Genomic DNA, 17,106 nt, shown 5'->3' on the forward strand with positions numbered 1-17,106 from the left:
CTTGTCACTGAGCCAATGGCAACCTTCTGCCTTGCCTTGCATGCTCAGGGTGGCAATGGGGTCATCTGTGATGGGGAGCATCTCTTCTGGAGGATGAACCCAACCACCTGCAGAATGAGCCAGCAGACTGGCCACCGCGCTGGAGGATGTTTGCATCACTCACCTCCCAGAAGAAGTGGCTCTGGTTCCTTTGGTTCCTTCCTTAAACTTAAATGGGGTGTTGGTCCCTCCATCGCTGGCTGCTCCTGGTGGCATCAGGTTGACCATCCGCTCCTTTGGTGAGTTTGTCCAAGTCCAGGAGAGATGCACCTTGCAGGTGGCTTCCTTCCTTTTCTTCAACTTCCCTCCCTGCATCAACCCTTCCCTCCAAATCTCCCCTTTTCCCCCAGGCAGCTAATCTCAGATAAGTACCAGGAACACTGTAGATGGTCCTGCAACATCACCTGACCTTTCCCTCTCCATCAGACCCCTTCCTTTGCTCTTGCCCCAGTCTCAGGTACCTTTTGCTCTCCCGTGGTAGCAGTGCCCTGGTTCTCCTTGATTCACCACCCGTTACAATTCCTCTCCCCGTTGCCACTGCAGCTATTTCTTCAGCGGCAACCGCAGCGGCAAGCCCCGGAACCTATCGCAGCATCGCAAGCCATGGTGCTTGGCCCCACAAAACCAGAGGAGAACCACAGTATCTTACTCATTGGCACTGGAGCAATGCCACCCCATCGCCTCCTTCCCTCTGGGCAGTGGTCTGGGGAAAGGGGGAAGAGGTGGCTGTGCTCCTTTTGGGGCAGAATCCCTGCTCTGGGGGGTTGGTCTTGTCCATGGGCATCAACCCAACATCTCGGGGCTCTCCAAAACCAACCTGGGCTACAAAAGCCAACGTCTGGCTAAAGCACCTTTTGCGAGGCAGGGATGAAGGTGCTGTTTGAACGTTTGTTATCAGTGTGGTTCATGGTAATGCTGGTGGTAAGCAGCTCTGAAAATTGCAGTGGGGACCTGGGTAGAGCAAACCCAGCCAAAGGTCTGTGTGGTGGTTTGCTGCTTGCTACATTTTAGTACGTAGAGCTGAATCATCAGGTCTTTGGGTCTGAGTGATGCTGTTATGCAGTACACATGAAAAAAACTTGCTGCAAGTCCAGCTTAAGCACTTTGGGTATTTCAGATGTAACCTTGCCCTCAGAATACCTCCCCGGGGCATAGTTGTGCTGATCTCCCATGGCACAGACAGCAAACGGAGGGCAGGGGACACATGGGGTTTTACCCAAGGCTGCAAAGGAAGCCTGTGGCAGAAGCACATCGAATTGTCTCCAGCTCCCACCCCAAGCAGGCTCTAGTCTCCCAGACCGCAGGTTTCCTCTCCAGCCCTTCAGTCTTAACCCCAAACCAGCCTGCAGAGAGCAAGAGGGAATTGCATAAATGCCTCGGCTGCATTTCAAATGCCCCCAATATTGTCTGGGTGCCCCAGGGATGCTGGCAAGCCTGAATCCCAGGCACAACCCAGAACCTCTGCAAGAGATACCTGGTCCTGCTCAAAAGCAACCAAGGAGAGTGAAAAAGAAGCTTTTAAGGATAATCTGGGCCCTTCAGAGGACAGTATTCCTTCTCAAAGGGTCACTTTACCTCAGCAAGATGGGGACAGTGTCACTGTGCTGCACACTGCATGGAGCCTGCAGGCAGATGATAAAAACAAGCAAGATGCAGCAAGGTGAACTACAACAGGCAAATGATCATTGAAAAAAATAATAATTAAAAAAATAGGCAAGCTTTAACTACACAACAGCTTGGTTGAGCCCCTGTTCCTGTATTTGCCTAGCCGAGGGCTATCTTTACAAGTCCTCGCTGCCAGATGTTCCCGCATTTGCATGTGGGGTGAAGGGGAGGGATGCTCAGTGTGTCCCAAGGGCGCTGGCTCGGTGCTGCAGCCGGATGGCGATTGCCACCCAGTGGCTGTGTGCATCGCGCTGCCTTTCCACCTTGCAATCTCCCTAAAAATAAAGTGTCCTGTCTGCAAACGCAGGTCTTTCGGCAGCCGAAGCTGTTGCTTTTATCGTCGTTAGCAAATAGCAAAGCCCATGGCACAGTCCTGCTGTGCTCCGAGCTCCTGTTTCACAGGCAGGGTGGTTTGAATATGTGTGGGAGATACAAATCAGCTCTTTTTTAGTGCACTCAGGAAAACCCTACAGCTCTGGCACAGCAGAAAAAAATCTTTTTGATACAACTCAGGCTGTATCCTGACTGAGACACCACCGCAGGTTGCAGATCCCATCCTCAAACCCTTCAGCATCAGCATAACAGGGACATGGGACAAACATCTTCATGTCCCCACAGCCCTTTTTTTTTTTTTTTTTTGGTTTGTTTGTTTGTTTTGTTTTGTTTTGTTTGTTTGTTTGTTTTTTAACCCTGAGCTTGCTCCTCAGCTCAGCTCATGGCAAACAATAAGTCTAGAGGTGATTTCTAAACCTGTGGCTGCTGCAAATTTTCAGCATAGAGAAGATGGTCAGAGTCAGCTCAGTCACCAAGGTCCTGGGCTTAAGCTGGTTTCCAGCTAATCCTTCCCAAGGCATAGCTCATTTTCTGCTCTTACTTTCTGCTGAGAATATAAACAGCAGAACACCTACAGCAATCTCATTCCCCTGCTTGAGCTCTCCTACTGATCTTTTCCAGGTATATTTAATATTTTTTGCATTAACATTACTTACAGAAGGCATAGTCAATCAAAATAATTACTGGTATTGCCTACAGCAGAACTAGTGCTGCCCAAACCTCAAGCTTTCTTAACCATATTTCCATCACCTACCAAGCAAACAAACCTCACCTTCATACAGACACCACCCCAAGATGCACTGTCCCTTTAAATTCAGCAGGGCGGACCTTGCTACGGCTAATGAGGCTAATTGGGAGCAGAAGAAAAGGAAGTGCTCTTGCTGCAGCTTTTTTCCCCCTCTTTTCCCTCCTTTCCCTTTCTCCCTCCGCCTTTTTTTTTTTTTCTTTCTTCTCTTTTCTGCTGTGTTAGTGGTTGAAACAGGTTATTAAGTTCATTGTAGGCAATATAACCTGTATGCTTGGGTTGTATATGTTTGCTGAAGGGAGATGAAGGGGTTGAGCTACTTGTTCCTTTCTTTCTTATAGCTCCTGCTGGAGCTGTTAGGGCAGCAGTGTATTCCCAGATTTTCATTTTAAATTAATTTTCAGCGGGTTCCTCCCCATCATGGGGGAGCATGGATGTGCCCTCTCTTTGCTCTGTTCCTTATCTATTTATCTATTTAGGTGTCTTTATGTTCTGGCAGCTGCTGGATCTGGCTGCTCCATCACCCAGCAACTCCCTCCAGGTGTTGTTTCCCAGTAACATCCTTCTTTCCCAAAGCAAACTTTGGAAAAGGAGCAAGACTGTTTAGCAAACTTTGGAAAAGGAGCAGGACTGTTTATTTATCAGGGGAAATTTTGGGAGGATCCAGGTGCTTTCTGTAGGTTTATACCGGGTGTCCAGAGCCAGAAGAGCTCAGTTCTGCTCTGAGCCCCCAGACCAAACCCTGGTGTCAGTTGTGCAACATCAGTCTTGCCGGGAGAGCTCTGGGCAAACCCCTGGTTAAAAATAATCACTTTTAAAAATCGTGCTCCTGAGGCACAGGGCTTAACCTAAAATCTCTTCTTGGCTGCCTGCTTGAAGGAATCATCTGGTGCTTTTGCAAAAATAAAAATCTCAGTGTTGGTTGTTTCAGCACTAGTTGCAAACTGGCTCTGAAGCTGCTTTGGTAACTGCAGGCACCGCTGCAGAACGTATATATTAATATTTAATACATAAAGCCCTGTCCCCTGTAGGAGAGCATTCGTGGGAACTACTTGGCCACTTTCTCTTGATGCAAAACTTCTTTCCTGTTGCTCCTTCATGTCAGCATTTAGTTTACACTTGGTTCATTTAAAAAAGAAAAAAAAAAATTAGCGACCTCCAAACCATTTCCTCTTTTTGCAAAACGCGCTGCTGAGCCAGGGGACAAACACAGCTTGTGGGGTTTGACAAACTCTGACCGTGCATCTTCTTTAGGCTGGTTTAGTAGGGGGTGAAATCAGCTCTTTTTTTGCTATAGAATATCTTGGGGCTGCTATAAATCCTGCTGTGCTGAAAGGCAGAGCAGCAGTGGGGAAGGTAAGAGCCTATGGGGCAAATATTCCCTGGGCTTTCCTGGGGGCGTTAGCAGGGTCAAGGACCTTCCTATGAGCATCTTTTATGGGTTTTGTTTTCCCAGGGATGTGAATGCTCTTTGGTGGCTACCAGGGTGGCTGCAGGGTAGGTGTGACAAATCCCAGCTGCTGGGTCCATAGCTAGGAGAGATGAAGGGGAGGGACAAAAATCATGACTGTAGCAGGTAAAACCTGGTCTGTGCACACACATGTGGCCACAGAGAAACTTCGGTGGAACTCTTAGTCTGGAGAAAGGTTAGATCTCCCCAGGACAAGCTGCAGTAGATGCAACCCATCATTGTCATGAAAGGGAGCTCCTTCATGAAACCTCTGTGCCAAAGCAAACACAGTAGTTCTTAAAGCAGAGAGTTGTGGCCAAAGCTGGGTGAGAAAAGCAGAGGGAGAAGGTAGTGAAGGTACCAAACTCAGCTTGAGCATGTACCTTGGTGCGTATCTTCCAAGAAAAGCTGCCAAAAGATTTTTGGGCATGGTGCTGGCTGAAAGCAGGATGAACCAGGCAGCTCAGATGATATTTTCTGGTGCTTGTAACCTGGAGGGCAGCCTTGCATGTTGTATGCAAGAGGGTGAGGATGTGGTATCCTGGCCCCATTACTCGATTTCCCCTCCTGCAGGGACAACATCGCACTCCTCACCAACTGCTAGGGCCAGTGCATGCTCGATGCCAACCCCTATGGTTGCTCCTTTCCCCAGGAGCAAGTCGAGCCTGGGAAGCAAATCTCTGCTGCTCTGCTGGGAGCTGTGTGCAAGGTGTGAGCTTGGTGTAAGCTCCATGCAAGCTATGTGCAAGCTATGTGCAAGCTTGCTAGGTTAGGTTCTCACACGATCATTGCTATTGCAGCAAAAGCTTTGCAATGTGGGCATCCTCAGCCTTATGGAACAAGATGTGGGATACAAGAAGTGGAGAAGAAGGGGTTGAGGTGGAGAGAGCCCCAAAAGCTGACTGGGCTCTCCAAGGGGGATTTTGGGGCAGGGTTGGAGCTGGAGAGCTCCTCTGTGGCCACAGCAGGGGCACAGCTTCCCGAAAACCCCGCAGGTCACGAGGGAAATCTGCCACAGGGGAAAGTGACCGTGGCCATGGGGTCGCATTAGGAGTTCTGGGCCACTGTCTGTCCCTGGGGACATGATCCTGCAGACCCTGGTGCTCCAGGGGACAGGATGCCAACTGGTTCAGGGAGCCAATCCTGACAAAAATAACCTTTCTGAAAAGACCAATGACTATTTTTTTTGGCTGAATCGAATCCCCAGTATGGCTCAGAGCAGGCACAAGGTGTGGATGTGCTGCAGAAGGGCTCTGTTGCAGCCCAGATTCAACCAAAAAGCCTTAAGCTGCCAAGAAAATGCATCTGAAGAAGCCAGCCTTCCTCTTTTGATGAGTTTTGTTCCAAAAACCTCTTTTAGGTCCATACCTACAGCTGGGTAGAGACTAGACTTCTCTAGGTGAGAAGACAGGCATGGAGCAAGCCCTGCTTTGGGTCACCTGCTTGAGTCCCTTTTGGAACAAATCTGCTTTTTAGCCTCAAATTAAACTAGACCTTCACAGAGAGAGAGAGAGAAATCCCTTCACAGCTGGGAGAATTTGAATCCGAATCCTCCTTTGAATTTTACGAGCCATTTATATTAAGCTGTGCTCATAACAGATGGATGCCTAAACACGGTGATTTAGGGGAATATTGTATGTGAACGCCTTGGGAGTCAGAAAACACAGTTTCTGTGGGAGTTCCTTGTCGAGATTAAATCCTATTCTCCCACTTCTTGTTGCCGATTAGCACCATGATATTAAGGATGTTTAATATGCACCAAGTGATACCTTTAGGCAGCCACCAGTTTGGAGCCGTGCCGTGTCCTTTGCCAGGAGTTCAGCTTTGGGCAATCTCTTGGCTCGATAGATAAATAGTTGTCATGACGTAAAGTCAGCTCCTAACGACCTCTCTCAGGGCTGTGTTAATTCAGCTATTTCTGGATTCTTTTGGGTGTCTTTTAGTGTATTTTAGCATCTCAGTTTTTCAGCAAAATGCAGCTGCTGAAGCACATGGAGCACGTCGGGAGCTGTTTGAAGGCACTGGGTATCACAAATGGGGCACCCGAATTATTAATAGCAGCTCATCTGAGGCTGCTGTGCTGGGAGGGATTTTGCACAGACATCACTGTCCTGGCAGCTGAGCAGCAAAAATGTCACCCTGAGTGCAAATGAGAAAACAGAAACTCAACTTTTTCCCCTAAATCAGCCCAGAGAAGGCACTCCAGGGTTTCAAAATCGAACCTTTTCTCAAACTTCCTTAAAAATTGAACTTATTCCTTCACCAAGCTCTTTCTTTCCCTTAGGCGAGTGGGGAAGTGGAACCATCTACCCATATTGATTTTTAAAGTATCTGGTTTTATTTCAGACTATTTTACAAAGCTTCAGAAAAACACAGGATTTAGATGCAAAACTGGTTGTTTTAAGAAAGGGCTTTTGGATCAGGTCTTTGTACCTTTTTATACTCTATCTCTCTGGCTGATCTCTCTGTCATACAATTATTAAATGACTATATAACTAGTTGACCTTATACCTTAATATAGAGTTTATATTGTCTTTCCAAAATCGAGGGAACAATTTTAAAAACTTATTTTAAATGGTTGCATTTATATTCCATTTCTAGCTATAACTATATTGTATTTTGTACATGTTCTGCACATCTGTATAGTTGCTATGAAAAATACTCTTCATAAATATGTGAAGCTTTTAAAACATTTATGTCCCAAATTAAATTGATTTGGAGAAGAAATGAAGGCAAAAGCTTGAATTCTCTGCTTTTGTGCCTGTGCTGCTGTATTTAAATGGTCTTTTACACACTTCTCAGCTGCTCCACAGTTCTCTTTTCCTATAGAAAGTCTCAATGCAGTGGGAAGGTGCATTATTCAATGCAATTCCTTTGTTCCCACGTGCCCTGGTTTGCCATTAACAATGGGATTTGCAGTTTTATTGCCGGATTGTAATGGGTGCATCACTTGGTAATAAATTTAGGAGAGCTGCTATTTTCTGTGCTGGTATAAACCATATCTGAGCGATGGTTAGCGTGGCCTGGATCTCAACGCACTTCTTTGCTTTAATTCACATAGGACTGATTCTTGGTGTCTTTTCTCGGAGCAATAGGGAATGGAAGGGAGCAGCGGTATGAGATTGGACTCAGACAGGACTCAGCTAAACCTGGATTCAGCTAAACCTGTATTTCTCCATGGCAGGTCCACAGCATCTGGAGAAAGGTCCCTGGGTGAGTGATGCTGGCACAGACCAGCCCTTGAGGATAGGAGGAATTAGGGGACTTGAGGGAGATCTGGGGAGGTGTGGGCTACCAAGCTACCCAAAATTGTGCCAACCCAAGCCCAGCTCTCCCAGAGACTCTACAGGACTCATGCCATCCTGGACTCTCTCCATCGTGGGGAGTGCTGGGGAGATGCAGACCCGAGGGAAATGTCTCTGCACGGGGATGGTGGCACAGACTACTCCAGGGCTGCTCCATGGACACTCTCCAGGTAACTGGGAAAGCTCCAGCTACCCAGAGAGAACCTAGTCCAGCTTGTCCAGCTTCTGGAGACTCCTTCTGTTGGTGACTCCTTCTCTTGGAGACTGCTTCCCTCTAGTGAGAGCCAGAGCCATCGCACGCTGGCCCCGGCCTCCTCTCGGTGCTGTGCTGCGTGCATTGAGGGTGCTGCATGCGTCTTCAGTGCTGTGCATGTCTCGGATGGTGTGCTGCACACATCAAGGGTGCTGTGCTGCATGCATTCAGAGTGTTGCACTACACATCAACGATGCTGTGCTCATCCTGGGTGCTGTGCAGGTCTTGGTTGCTGTGTGTGTGTCTCAGGTGCATGTCTGTGATATTGCCCAGGCCACAGGTGCTGTGCACGTCACGGGTGCTGGGCTAACCACAGTCCCTGACCTGAGTGTGTGGCAGCTTCATGCTGTGTGATGCCGCCCAGGGAGCAGCGGTGATGCCCGAGACAGGATGGCAGAGTGGTACTGACAATTCGATCTGGCAGGAGATCTGCAAGTGCGCAGCTGAGCGGGCAGCTGTGAACCAGCAGCCTGACTTTATATTGAATTGGCGCTTTGCGTCAAGTGCCTGCTGTGTTTTTCATCTCCTCCTAGAGCCCCCGGGCAGGATTTGTTGTGCTGCTGGATTTTTCATTTGCCAGCAAGGCTGTGATTTCATCAAACGAGCTGGATAATTTCCCTGCATCCTCAAGGGCTTCCCTGCAGCTCCTGCTCCTCTAGCAAAGGCAAAACCGAGCTATGACACCTTGTAACTGAAAGAACATCTCCCCGGAGCGATGGGCAGGGCATGGGCAGCACATGAGCACAGTGCACCCCTGGTCCTTTGCCCTCTCCCTTGTTACAGCAAATCTTCTGCTCCTGGCACAGCCATAGCTGTTGGCTCCAGAGGATTTGGATGCTGTCCGAAATCAGCAGCAGGCTCTGGCGGGGGGATGTTCAGGAGAAATGCTATGTGAGCTGTGGGGACAAGCAGGGCAGGGAGCTACGAGCATCCTCAACTCGTCTGGACTGACCTGCAGGTTCTTGACCCTGCTGTGCTGGTGGGTGGAAGGTGGAATATAATATTTATTGCCCCAGCAGCCAGGATCATGGTTTACGCTTCTTTCAGCCAGAGGAGTTAAGGCTGCGGCAGAGCTCTCGGGAAGGCGTGTTGCTCACATACCCAGAGGGGAAACCATGATCAGCAATTCCCTTGCTCATCCTTGCAAATAGGTTAATTCCCTTCCCACACAACGGCCAATGTGCCACAAATCATGCCGGCGGCGGGGGCTCAGGCAGGAGCTGCAGCGGGGTCGGCACTGCTGACATGCAAACTGCAAATCTTCCAGCTGGGGAACATCTGCAAACGCCAGCAGCCAGAGGGGTTATTATACACAGTATTTCCAAGCCCTTTTGCCTTGGCAGCTGATGAGGTTTCAAAAAGGAAATGTTGTTTTCAATGCCTGAAGTGAAAGGCGGCAGGTTTACGGCGGGGGGTGAGTGTGGCAGCGGCTGCAAAAGGTCCCCGAGTGATTGAGGAGCGAGAGATCACCCACAGACGAGAGATCTGGGGAGTGGCGGCAGCTGCAGCATCTGCTTTGATCACACCTAGAGAATGAGCAGGATTTATTGCACGGAAGGCAAAAAATAAATGAGCTGAATGTGCTAGAAAAATGGAGTCCGGAGAGAAGCACATGCCAAGCAGTAGTGTTGCAGGGTATATGTGCATACTTTGGCCAGTTACTGAGAAAATCAATAGTGTGGGCCAAGGACAGAAGGAAGTTTTACTCTTTTCTGGATTTTGAAGCATGAGGTGTTCTCCTTTTCTCTACAGATTTGGGCCTATTTGTGTCTTGCTTCTGCCCTATGTTGACAAAGACCAAATATCAATACTTTGGGGGTAATCAGTTGAGCAGAAGAGCTCACAAACGCTGGGACCAAATGAATTTTCCTTAAGGAGACCTGCTGGGAAGTCACCAAGGCAGACACTTCTGTCTCTGTCAGGGCACGGGAGCCATCCTGCCTTGATTTCTCGTGTTCCCCACCAACAAGATGTATTAATAATAACCACATCCCCATCCCAGGGGCAGGTTTCCCCCCCTCAGCCCACCTCTCCCCTTCATCTGCTCCCCAGGCCACTTCCCAGCCCCGAGATGGCACCAACCAGGGCTTTGATTTCAAAGTTTGCTTTTTTTTTCTTTTCTTTCTTTTCCCCCCTTCTCCTTTTCTGCTTGTTCTACTTCGCCCTCCTGCTAAATTTCCTCCCTCCATGGAGATACATATCTCCCACCCCTTGCTTTTTTGGGCTATTCTATAGCACTCATTAGCCTGCTACCTACGTGTTGATGAGGGGGAGCACAGATGTGCTGCAGCTCTCTCTGACCACCCCCCCACTAAATTCCCCAGGATTTGAGAGGTCTGGAAAGCTGATAGCGACAGTTCTCCTGGGTGCCATATAACAGCAAGGGGGCTGTTTCCACCAAAGGGTCCCTGACACACAGCCCAGCACATACATCAGCTGGGGGACTTTGATTCAGATAGTGATCTGCACACGGCTTGCCTTCAATTAAAGGCAAGGGACAGGGTTTATGACTCCATTTTCCTCCAGACAATTGCCCCTCGGCATCAGAGGGAATGGGATCGGCTGTTATCGGGACCCACAGAAGTCGTACAGAATGATGGGGTCTTCTCCTGGAAGGGAGGAAAATGAGAGGTGCAGGGAAATCAAGGCAGGTTTCTTTTTCTTCTTTGTCTTTCCAAGAAAATGACTGGGGGTAATTAAGCCTGATCCACTCCTAGACCCATTTGGCTTAAATTAGAGGTAGTTGGGGAAATACGAGTGGAAGAAAATGTGTAAAGGCTGTATACGAGTATCCAATACCTCCTGTCCTCCCTCCCCTGCCCTTGGACCGGACAGACAACAGCAGCTATATCCAGTGCCTGCAGGGCAAAATTGGGGTAGGGGATAAATAGGGAGAAATTGGCCATTTTTTCTGAGAAAAGGCAGCGTTATGCCATGCAGCGGTTCAAACATCTGCAGTGCTGTTTTATGCACTGGATGTTAACTACATGTCCTGAAGGATTAATGGGCTGGGTGCAGGGAGCCTCTGTTTGCCATGATTTACAGCACTCACCACCTTGCCCGAGGGTGCTCCCCTAGTGCCAAGGCTAACCTCAGCCCTGGTGCCGGTTTTGGCGTGTGCACCCAAAAAGGCACCCCCAGCAAAGGGGCTGTTTGCATCTGTTCCCCTGCTGCCCACCCAGACCCCTCCAGGTGCATCAGAGGTGGGCTCGGTTGCATTTTGGGTTGCTTGCTTTCTTCCCACTGGAAGTAGATTTTCACCTAAGTCCCTCAGAAGTTTTCTAAGGGGTTGTCACTCCGAATTTCTAGGGCCAGAAATGCACTGGTGCAGCTCAGGGAGCATCTCCAGGTGCGGGAGTGAGCAGCTGCAAATCCCATCACAGAGAAGTGTCGCAGGAGCGTCATCCTCACAAAGCAGCACCGAACCCTCCTCCGCTGAGGGACAGCCGGCTGCGTTCCCAAACAGTATCTTCTGTTATTGCATTAATTACAGTAATCTAATGGGAAATGTAAACAGGAAAGCTCCGGTTGAGGGGGAGATAAGGGGCGCAGGGATGTGATGCAGGGGCTGAGAAGCTCCCTCTGGCGCGAGGAATGGAGTTCAGAGGAAAGTTCACTTTTCGGCGAGCGGCTGGCTGCCGCTCAAAGGCGTTAATTAGGGCAGCCAGATAGCAATCGGGACACTGTCCCCAACCGTTTCCCCTTTCGGTGACAATCGCATTCCTGGAGCTTGAAGTTCAGCTGTAGAGACCTAACGCCTTTGGTGCATGCAGGGACTGGGGCACTGTGTTGTTGTGCAAGAAACTATTATTATTATTTTGTTTTAATCAGCTGCATTTTAATCCTACCCGAGCTGAGCGGCATTGCTCTGCTGCCAGCCGGACGAGGAAAGGCGGAGGTGGATGGAAATGACCCTTCCCTGCAACTTTCTCTGCACAGTGGACCAGATGGGCAGGACTGATGAACTCTCTGCTGGGGTTTCAAAACTCTCACCCTGCTTCACCCAGAGCAGAAACGAGCCCAAGGAGCTGCACGTTTCCTCACTGCGTTGATGTGCTGGAAGTGCCAGGGTGAAGCAGGGTTTCCATGTTCCCCACATCCTGGCCCAGAGCTGGCTGCTCTGCAGCCCTTGCCCTGCTCCTGTCAGCCACACCAGCGTTACGAGCATCTTCTGGTTCTGCCTCTTGAGTCTGGATCCAGGGAAAGACGATAGAGTCGGGTCAGGAAAGAAAGAGGATGGTTGAGAAGTTCCTTCTCCTTTTATTCCACCTTCCTCTTTTGTTTTATTCTACTCTCCTTTAATTCTAATTTTCTTGTCCGCAGACTAGTTTCTTTGGCATGTTCTCCCTTCAAGGCTCCACCTTCCCTTTCTCCCCATCTGTGCTTGAAAAAGACATACGCAAGGGATAGATGTGCTATAAGAGCCTTATTTTTACTTTTGGAATGACCATGTCCACAAACATCAGAATTCTAAAAAAGCCATTTCTTGACAGTTATTTTGCCAGTGGCCAGAGATTTCCAAGCTCTGATTCTACCTGGAAACCCAAACCTGCATGCAGTGAAGCCAGAGGGCCCCACGAGCATCTTCTCCACGGGGAAAGCATGAAGGCAGGAATCTAACTCATGGTTGGGAGCTCCTGGTGCTGCAGTTACCCCTGTGCATTACTGGGGATGCTTTGCCCCTATACGGCACCTATAGGGTGTATCAGAGCAGAGTCCACAGGACCTGTACCTCCCCAGGGTCCTGAGCTCCCCAACACTCACCTATTATTACATCTCACCCCTCAGCATGGACCTTTCTTGGCCATTTCAAACCTGGGAGGAGGCAGATCCCAGTCTCCACCCCTGAGAACTTTCTGTTCTCCTGGATTTTCTTTCCTCTTGGCCAAATCAAAAGGAAACCCATTTTTCTTTTTTTTTTTTTCATCTGATCTGATTTCTCAGCACTGAGACTTTTTTCCTCCCTGGCTGCGTTTAGTCTGGGTAGGTGTGTGTGCAGGGAGAGGAGGCAGATTAAATTACTGTTTATGTCACCTTCTTTGGCATTAAAGCAGCAAGTGGGGGATGTTTGAGCTGCCAAAGCCATTTATTTTTATTAAATCCAGTTTCCACAACAAGAAAACACACTCCATAGCTCTCCTTGCTCCTGCTGCTGGATGCTCCCATCTCATTGCATGCAGCATCCAGGAGGATCTGCCCTTTAAAGAGCAGGAATCCAGGACAAAAGTCCTTCCAAAAATCCCTGTGGTTGGAAGCTGGTGACCAGAAATACATCAAAAACTGGTGTGGGTTTGGAGAAAGCATTTGGTTACCTTCACATTCAGCTTGCACAAAGTCTGTGTTCAGTGGATTTGCGTCGCAAGCTTGTGATGGTTGCTGCTGGGGCCACAGCCTGTGATGTCACCTCAATGCCCCAGGGCTCATGCTTGGGTCTGTGTGAAAGGATCTGACTGCCCTGGGGCTCCACTTTCCTCTTTTTACTCCAGGAACAATGACCTGAAAATGAAACAGGGCGAATTGTGACATCTCTTGTGGCTTCAGAAGATGGTATCAGCCTTATTTGGTCTTTTATTCTCTGTGATGAGCTCAAGGGGAGATGTTCTCGATGTGGACTGATGGGTGGGAGGAGGAAGATGTGGGAATGTGTTGGTGTGTTTATTCTACCTACTGCATGGTTGTCACTGCAGAGCTGCTGCCTGAACCCCAAAACTGATGTGTGAGGACACAAAAGATACTGCAAAGGCAAGAAAAAGTGCAGTATCACCACCCAGTTCTGACTTGGATGAAAATCCTCTCTCCTTGCAAAACTTGGCTTATGGGTTTGGTTGTGTTGTGTTGTGTTTTGTTTTTTAGCACCTGCACCAGAAGCACCCAGGAGATGGGTGGTGATAAATTGCTAAATGCAGGAGCATAGGTGGAACTGGAAACCCTCCATGGGCGAAACGGCCCCACTGTGTGTGTGTGACTGCAGCGAGGGATCATTTTGCAGAGGTTGTTTGCTAGGCTGGCGATGGAGACCCTGCCAAGATGAACAGTCATGCTTCCTACAAAGAAAAAAACATTTCTTCTGAGTGGCCAAGCAAAAGGTAGATTTGCTCCAGGGCAAGTTTCGCTTTCACAGAAGCGTTTTGGGGAGGAACAAGTGAAAATGACAGAGTGGGCTTTGTGAGATGCTGCAGGCACCCCCTCCAAAAATGCAGAGGTTGGGGATGGCATCCTGGATTTGCTTCAAAATGCAACTTTACTGTTGAAAGGAAATATATATACACATATAGGTGTATTATGTGTGTCTGTGTGTATAATGAAGAGGTGTGGTTCTGTTTAATTTCTCCGGAATTTGGCAAAGCAGACCAGAATTGGGAACAAGACTCTGGGAATGCATATTTGCAAACGAGCTTTTATTTTGCTGTAGGGAGTGGACGTTTGCTGGGTCTCAGTGAAGACGAGTGAGCTGAAGCTGAAGGGCCACCTCACCATCCCACCCCATCCCACCTCCGTAATCATGTCGTCAGAGCAAATAAATGAAAGCAGAGCCCATGATACAGGTGTAACCAAACTGGCTCAGCAGGGCTGGATTAAAATTAGTGGGAGTAAAACCAAAACATCCATAGTACCAGCTCTGGCTTTCCTACCTGCCCAGAAGACAGACTATTTATTTGAATAGGGGCTCTTGCAACTGGAAATGTCTTGTAACTGATCTTTAGAATTTTGGGGTTTTTTTGAAGGGAGAGTTAAATACAGAGAAGAAATGGTTGGAAACAGGCTGTGCATGCTCTGGGGGAAATGAATCACGGTCGGAGGCAAAAGCCCCTTCCCTGGGGTCTGCAAATGTCCTTCGCATCTCTCAGGGATTCTTGTTGCATCCACCCTTGGTCTGACAACCAAGCAAGTGTCATGATTGGGGTGAATTGTGATTTGGTGACTTTGTCAGAGGAAATAATTTTGCTCAATTTGAGATAAATTTAGATTTTTTGTTCTCAGCCATTTTTCTTTGCAGGCAGGTTTTGTTTCTTTTTTCTGAGCATGTCTCTGTGTTTTCATTTGGAAAGGGAAAAAAAAAAACAATCCCCCTGGTACTGCTGGCAAACAATTTTCCTCTTGCTGCCCTCTACCTCAAGCCTGACTGCATTGCAGAAATCCTGCGCATCTCCTGTCATAGTCTAAATTAAATTAATTTTATGGATTCTAAAGACACTGGAAGTGGTGAGAACCTGCTCCTCTCCCTTTTGTAGATGTCCACAGTGCTTCTTCTGCTAAGCCTGTTGCTTTGACCTCATCTGAATTTATATCAGTGTCATTGAGAGCATAATGTGACGCTGAACCTCTTTGAACTCTATTGTCAAGGAAAGTGTGTAAACTCAGCTATTAAAAAGCCCTCTTTTCTAGTGCTGCTCAATTTAAAATACATCAGGAACAATAAAAGGAGTGACTGCACCAATTCTGTGCTCCCTCAGCCATCAGCCCGTCATCCCGCCTGTTTTGCTGCCTCTGTCCCGTTTTCTTTGCTTTCGAGGTGCCTTTTTTTATAACCAGAGAAAAGCACCGTGTCGGCCAGTCTGCTCTGAAATGCGAGGTTCCCAGAAGGTGAGTTTGTGAATGGCTGGCTGGTCATTATGTGCCTCGGGGCCATCATTTTATTCTTTTTTTTTTTTTTTTTTCCACGCAAGTTTGGGGGAGGAAGTTTGCAGGATGTTATCAGCATCCTGTTGCTGTGACCTGCTGAGCAATAGCATGTAAATATGTCTCCCCTCCACCACACCCCAGTGTCAACCTTTTGGCTCCTGTCTGCTGGCCATGTTCTGCAAGATTAATGTGTTTTTCAACTGCGGACAGAACCATCTAGCTAAAAGGGATTGCTTTTTATTTTTTTTCTTGGGTGTCTTTTAGCAATTTCTGAATAATTGCTGCTATGCAGCATTTTTGGCAGCATTTCTGGAGTGTGGTAATGAGGCCATTTCTGGCACGGTGTAGGCATCTCATCATGGGACATCCAGCAAAAATGATCAAGGTGTCTCACACTTTGCAAGAAAGGTGGAGAAGGATTTTTGTTTTCTGATTAGATGGTTGCTAGTTGGAGAGCACCAACAAAACAACCCAACCAAAATAATCCCCCAAAAATCCGATAGAGGATAATAAACCCAGGAATCATTCTTTTTGTCTTGAGTGAGGACTAATGTTTGCTTTTTAGCTGTTTGAGGGGTTTCCTCCACAGCAATCAGTAATGCCCAGCTTGGATAGTCCACGTGCCATGTTTTCACCAGCAGTCATGATATTGGCCATTATTTACCTAATTCTGTGTTTCCCTGTCTCTGGAGCTGGCCAGACAGAGCAGCTTTCCATTGGAAATAGTTTTGCTGCAATCGAATCCTTTGCAGGAAATGCCTTCGTTTCACTGAAAAATGTCGAGAGAAGAACATGAAAAAGAGACGCGTTTGAGCCTTCTCATTTCATATTGATGTTCATGTAATTCTATAAGCACACAGTACCTCTAATATTAGCATAATATTTCAGTCTCCCTGGAACAAAACATTCCAATGTTTCCAAATATATATATTTAGGCATTCTTGTTGCAAGGGAGAAAAGAGAATAAAGTGAAGTGCCAACTGTTCAGACTGCCTCAGGGTGAAAACAAAACTCATAAACTGCTCTCAGAAGACATTTTTTGCTTTTTCTGCATCACACACCCCAAACCACCCCTCCACGTTGCTGGACTCAGAGCAGCAGCATCACCAAATGGTTGGACCCACAAGCTTGGTTCTCCTCCAGGAGCACCCTGTGCGGATGTGCAGCACCCAGATTTGAACAGCCTGGGCTTGGAAAGATGAGAGAAAGTAGTTGTCCTGGTGCAGACCTGGTGTCCAGGCTTGACTCAACCCTACCACCCTCCCTCACCACTTCAGATCTGGTACCCAATTTGAGTGGTGTTTAATGGAAGGATGGAGAAAGACCATCGCCTTCACCTTCTGTACAGGGATCCACAAGCCCCACAAGATATCAGAGACCCTGCAGGGAAAGGAGAACTGTGAACAGCCCAGCATGGAAAAGACTGTCCAAAATATGCATCATGCTGGCCACCAGAGAAGCCAACCAGGAGATTAGGCTTTGTTGGCTTCCTGGCTCCCAGAGCCAGTGTGGTTTCTGAAACACCGGGATGCTCCATCTCAAGTGGGCTGAGATAGTTGGGGGCTCGGACAGTATTATTCCTATTCCCTACCTTGTTGAATACAATATTGGTCTATATGGTCTCACCCAGTTCAGCTTCTGCCTATTTTGGGGGGGGTTCTACTTGGTGGACCCTGTTGTCCCATGAAAGCCA

The sequence above is a fragment of the Nesoenas mayeri genome (genome assembly GCF_963082525.1).
Source record: "Nesoenas mayeri genome assembly, chromosome: 12".
NCBI classification, from domain to species: Eukaryota; Metazoa; Chordata; class Aves; order Columbiformes; family Columbidae; genus Nesoenas; species Nesoenas mayeri.